This window comes from Cupressus sempervirens, chromosome 2, assembly GCF_028749045.1.
Source record: "Cupressus sempervirens isolate cs-2001-9-10 chromosome 2, ASM2874904v1, whole genome shotgun sequence".
NCBI classification, from domain to species: domain Eukaryota; kingdom Viridiplantae; phylum Streptophyta; class Pinopsida; order Cupressales; family Cupressaceae; genus Cupressus; species Cupressus sempervirens.
The window spans coordinates 292,093,800-292,100,235 of NC_143119.1; positions in this window are offsets into that span (position 1 = coordinate 292,093,800).

Below are 6,436 nucleotides of genomic sequence, written 5' to 3' on the forward strand. Positions count from 1 at the left end.
AATCAAATGTTATGAAAAGAAGAAAACTCAAAGATGACACATTCTTATTATGTGAGTTTGACCCAAAGATAGTAAAATATTCTTTAGAAAATGAAGATTGAATCCAAGCAATGAATGAAAAAATTGACCAAATTGAGAAGAAAAATACTTGGACCTTAGTACCATGACCTAAAGAAAAAAATGTTATTGGGAAAAAGTGAACAAATTGAATGAAAACGGAGAAGTAAAAAGAAACAAGGCACCATTGGTATGCAAGGGTTATGTACAAGAATAATGAGTTGATTATGGAGAAACTTTTGCTCTTGTGAAAAGAATTGAAGGAGTTAGAACTCTTCTTGCATACTCAACCTACAAGAAGTATAAGGTATATCAAATGGATGTCAAATTTGAATTTTTAAATGGTATACTGGAGGAAGAAGTATGCATTGAATAACCTGAAGGATTTGTTGATCCAAACAAGAAGAACATGGTATGTAAATTGAACAAAGCCCTTTATGGAATGAAGTAAGCCCCAAGAGCATGGTATGAAAGACTACATAACTATTTAGTAAAGATTCATTTTGAAAGGAAAAATGATAACAATAACCTATATTTGAAGAATGGTAAGAATAATGAAGTACTATTATTTGAAATATTTGTTAATGATATTATATTTCGAGGAAGAGAATCATTATGCAAATCATTTTCTGATGAAATGAAAAAGGAATTTGAGGTGTCTATGATTGGTGAAATGATTTTCTTTTTTGGATTACAAGTATGCCAAATGAAGTTTTGTATTTTTATTACACAATCCAAATATATCAAGGAAATATTAAAAACTTTTGGTATGGAGGATTCAATGCCAATGAGCACACCTATGTCTACAAGACATAAGCTATCTAAGAATGATGATTATAATAATGTGAACTAGACCCCATATAGATCAATGATTGAAAAATTGCAATATCTTGTTCATAGTAGGCCAAATATTGCTTTGGTAGTTCGGATAGTCGCTAGATTTTCAGCAAGTCCTAAAGAGAATCACATGATGGAATTAAAAATGATATTGAGATATTTGAAAAGTAAATAAGACTATGGATTATATTACAAGAGAAGTGATAGATTTGAACTAAAGGTTTTCACTGACTCAGATTGGGAAGGAAATATTGATGATAGAAAAAGCACTAGTGGAGATGTATTCTTCCTAGGAAAGAGATTGGTGTCATGGAAAAGCAAGAAGTAGAATTGTATTTCCCAATGAACAGGTGAATCCGAATGTGTGTCAGCTATAGTGAATTGTTCAAATGTAATATGTATTAAGCAATTATTGAAAGGTATGAAATAAGATATTACAGATCTAGTGGTTATTTATTGTGATAATACAAGTGCTATCAACATTTCAAAGAATCTAGTGATGTACACTAAGACAAAGCACATTGCTATCAAGTATCATACTTGAGAGAAATAGTTCAAGATAAATAAATGAAGCTATAATATGTGAAGACCAAGGAATTTTTTTTTTGACATATTTACAAAACCCTTGCCCAAAGATACCCATGAATATCTTAGAGGTGAAGTTGGGGTGATTCCCTTAACCAAAGCTACTTAAGAAGACAAGGTTCATTGCATCACATGTGCTAATAATAACATTCTAAATAGTGGTGCAATACAACTCTACTTTTGGGCATGCCTAAGGTATAATACTTCAATACATCATAAATAGACTAGTCATAGATAGATGACAAGTATTAGCCAGACATGCAAAATATACATAATTTAGATGTATGAAGACTTTGAAGCTGAGACAACTACACATCTTTGGAATTGTTTTCAAAGAGGAAAAGATTACTTAAGAGGGAGAAATATGTAGAGAAAGAGATTACTCAAGAGGGTGAAACCTAAAAAGAAGAAGATTATTATCACAGGGGGAGACATTGAGAGTAATTCAGACCACAAAATCAAAATGAAATCTTTTGGATTGTATGGTAACTTAGCTACTACTAGTATTCATATATTTGAGATGTTCCCATAAATGTCAAAGAGGGAGATTGTTGGAAACTTACAATTGGAATCATTTTTGTTTTTTCATTGATATCAAATCTATTGATGAGACATATTTATACCTAATCTAAATGTCATATCTATTTGATTGATGAAGGGGGTTCGAGAAGATTGGTCATAATTATAGCACCAAGAGGAAAGGTTGGAGTTATGAAAAAGGAGTTACAATGGATATTTGATTAGATAAACTTTGATAAAGCAAAGTAATTGTTTATGTCAAAAAATCTAAGCCAAGCTGAAGAGAAGAGTAAAGTAGTAAGGAATGCCAAGTAATGCTAGTATCAATTGAGCTACAGTTAGTGCTAATAAAATCTAGTGTTGACCAAGCATTAGCATCAATTGAACAATTTAGTTAATGTCAATCCATAAAGCTTTATAGAGATCAAGTATTTTAGTGATGATCGAGTGTTAGAATTTGGAGATTGTTGAGTGATAATAAGAGAGTAACTTCAAAGAAATCGTAAGCTCAAGCCCAACTCAGTTGATTTATTGGGAGATGTAAAATTTGTTGAAGATAAGATTGATGAGTTGGATCATTAAGTTTAAGGAGAAGATTAGGTATAGACCTAATAGATAGATTCTAGAGAAGTTTGTAGAGGATGATCAAGAAGATGGACAAATACATTCAATCAAGTTGAACTTGACCATAAACCCTAAGATCTACGGTGGATGTAGAAAATGGTAAAGCACGAATTGCCTATTTAAGGAGGTGTAGAGCTGAATAAGTGTGTGCATGCATGAGTGTGTTGGTGCTATGTGTGTATGTGAAGAGAGACATATAGAGAAAAATTGATTAGAAATACACAAGACTGTGAGTGAATGTGAAGCTAAAGGAGAAATCTTGCAAATATGATGCTGTTATTGATAGATACATTAGAGTAAAAGGCTAAAGTGTTGATGAGAAGAGTGGAATGATTGTTTGAAGAGTGTCCAAGCAAATCAAGATCAAAGATGTCAATGGAAGACTTATTAGTAAATCAACATAAGGACCAAAGATAGATCTAAACCTAAAAAAGTAAGTTGTAATCACACAAATCAAAGCCTACCATTTTCTTTCTTATCATTGTAAATAGTTTGTATTGAAATCCTTTTAATAGAGGTTGACCTAACAATCATTTGAAGACTTAATAGTCTGTGTAAATCCTTTAGCTAGGTGACTGATGCAAGAGCATCCTAGGTGTAAGAGCAATTTTACATCACCCAAAAAATATTTTCTTTTCAATCTTTTTCTATTTTAATAAGGACTAATAGATAGGGTGGTTATGATTTATGGGAACTTACTATTTTTAGTAAGTTTTCCATATGAGCTCAGAATGTTGTTATTTTCTATATGAAGGTTCATTTTAGAGTTATAAGCCTAAGATAAAAATCTTATTTTTCTAGCTTAAGTATTAGAGAAGTTATTGCAGATTTTTGGTGGAAACATTTATAGAAAAATCATTAGGCTCACCGTTGGAGTCCTTAGAGTGTCTAGATGAGGTCTAAAAAATTGACAAGAGGGTGCTAGTGCAATTTTTGTGCTCATAGATCAGGAGTTGGAATTTTTGAAAAGTGGTTATAATAGCCAATTAGAGCAATAGTTTGAGAATTATTTCCTTCAAAAGTTGGGCTACCCAAAATATCTTAAATAATTGTCACAGATGTATTTGGCTGACGCTATATGTATTCCTAGGGTCTTTCAATCCTAGGTATTATTGTGGATTCACAATGTATGCCCCATTTTATTTAGATATAGGGACCCTCCTACTTTATTTTTTAGCTTCCCAGATCCCTAGTCTAGGGTCTGATTATTTTTAGGGTTTTCCTTACCATTCTTCACTTGATCTGGGTCTCTACCCATAAACCCAGATCCCAAAAAGCTTTTTTTGAAGGAGAAAGTTAGTCTTTGGCATAAAAGGTTGTGCACTAACACACCTAGCCCACCTCACCAGCTATGCTAGTGTGCTAAGTCATAAGTGCTTCCTTCTTTGAATTACACAGCTACACACCTCCAAGAGGTGTGCTAGAGCCCCAGGTCTATAAAACTTTGGACCCTCCCCTTTTTTCTCACCATTCTCTCTCTCATGCTTCCCTCCACCACACTTCCACAACTCATGAGGTGTGCTTCTCCACTCTGACTCTTCCCTTGTACCCACACATAAAGAAACATAATAACCTTTTGCATTAAACTAAAAACTTTAAAAATAAAAAAAATTACATCTAGTTAAAGGTGTGAAATAGCACACACTAATGATACACTACTAAAGAAAAAAGGTGCACACTTACCACACCCCATGAGATGCACCAAGTGTGCACCCTTTTGTATTACACTTGCCTTGTATTCTACACAATGTGCACACAACAAGGTGCACTAGGTGCACACCCTATATATTAAAGGTCTAAGTGTAGGGAAGTGCACCTAGCACACCTCTAAGGTGTGCTAGGTGCTTTTTTTGTTTCTTTTCAAGGTTAGAATTATGTTTTTTGACATTTTTAACAACTTTTGAGATTCAAGGTTTCTGGGTTATATTTTGGTTGTTATTAGGATTTACATAGATTTATTTTTCTTCACATCCAAGATAATGAATCTTAATATTGTGCAAATTCAATGACTCATTCATCATCTTCTCTCGTTGTAAAAATGGTCCTGAAACTATTAGTCTTCAAGTTTCAAGGTGTTCCAAAAAAATTGTGCTGCCAAGATGAGTATTCAAAGATCTAGGACATTGAGCTCAATCATATTGATTCAAGTGCCTTCCTAGTGTTGTAAAAAAAACCTATAGAGAGATCCCCAATGATATCTACTCTTGTTTGATCAGGACTAGTCAACACAACATCACACCTAGTATCGGTATAGTCCTTGGAGTTGAACATGGCACTGGCAGAAAACTATGTCTTTGAGGAAAGGGTTGTGAAGAGTATAACTGGAGAGATTGTGCTAGATCTTAGACTTGAGAACATAGAAAAGGTATTCAATCTTTTGAGTGTAGATCAAATTCATAGATTGACATATCATTAGGCAGAAAGGTGGTACATAGAACATGCACCGGAAGCATTTGAAATCATCCAATCCTTGCACCTCATTAAGAAGACTCCTCTTGGGCATAAAGCAGAAAAAGTGGATTTGAAAAGGGGCTATATGAAGGATGATATTGGATATTCAATAGTACTTTTAGTAGAGTCATGGGATTACCAACATTAGGACACCTGAACATATGGATAGTGCATTTCATTGAGACCATTAGAACAATGAAGATGCCAATTGATTGGGCTTTAATTCTCAGTGATAATTTGGATGAGTAGCTAGTGGTAGTTAAGAACAACTATAAGTTAAACATGACATCCTATTTGGTGTACTTGTTAGTTGCATGGGCAACAGACTATCTGGGATTGTTTAAAAAGGGTAGCATGCAAGATGCAAATGCATGACCCTATATAATATACTCTCAGTTGGTAAAGAAAAAGTTTCTAGAGGAGAGAAAGGAATAAAAAATAGTGAATAATGCCTTTATTTTTACAATTATCTAGTTCATTGAAGGGGATTATGTGAAAAGGATGTTAGATGAGAAAGCAACAAAGATTTCAGAAATCAGAGCCTATTACATCTAATTTAGGACATTCACTTATTTGAGGGTAGTGGGTACAATTGTTAATCACAAGAAGCTCCCTAGGCATCCATTTGATAGACTCATATTGTTGGAGATTGCTCAACAAATCCTATCTACATATGATAGAGTAAGGAAGCAACACAAGATAAATTGGGTGTGGCACAGTACTATAGGACTATTTAGTGTGGTCCAAAGAAAGAATATTCTATCTTTTGAGTCTGAGTAGGATCAATATCCATTGGATGAATATAACTCTCCTCATCCCTATTTTGATAACATTGGAAGAGTGCAGTACTTAACAGGCAAAAAATTCTAGCATGAAGATGCAATTTAGGACCATTGGATGAACACAGTAGATGAATATGATATCCATATAAGGTATCATTGTAGGATGACTCTCCATTTGGAAAGTAGTACTTTGAAGATAAAGGTTCCTTTAAAGATTGCACAAGAGGATACCGAAGATCCCCTAGATCCATTATATAATAGAGATACGATTTTTGATCAACCCATTATGAATGCAGAGATTGATAAGGAAGAAAATTTAGATATTAATCATAGGGCCAGGCACACCATCAAACTGATCAAGGATTGGATCAAAAGACCTTTCAAATTGGATCTGATTCCTTAAGTGGTAGTCTTCCATGCTACAACCCACACAAAAAAAGGTAGAGAAGCCAAGGTTACAGTGCCCACTTTCATAGCTCAATCCCTAGAGAGGCCAAAAAAAGTGCACCCACTTGACAAAGAAATTGGATATTATAGGGCTCATAAGGATAAAGGCGAGAGGAAAATAAAATTTCCTCAAC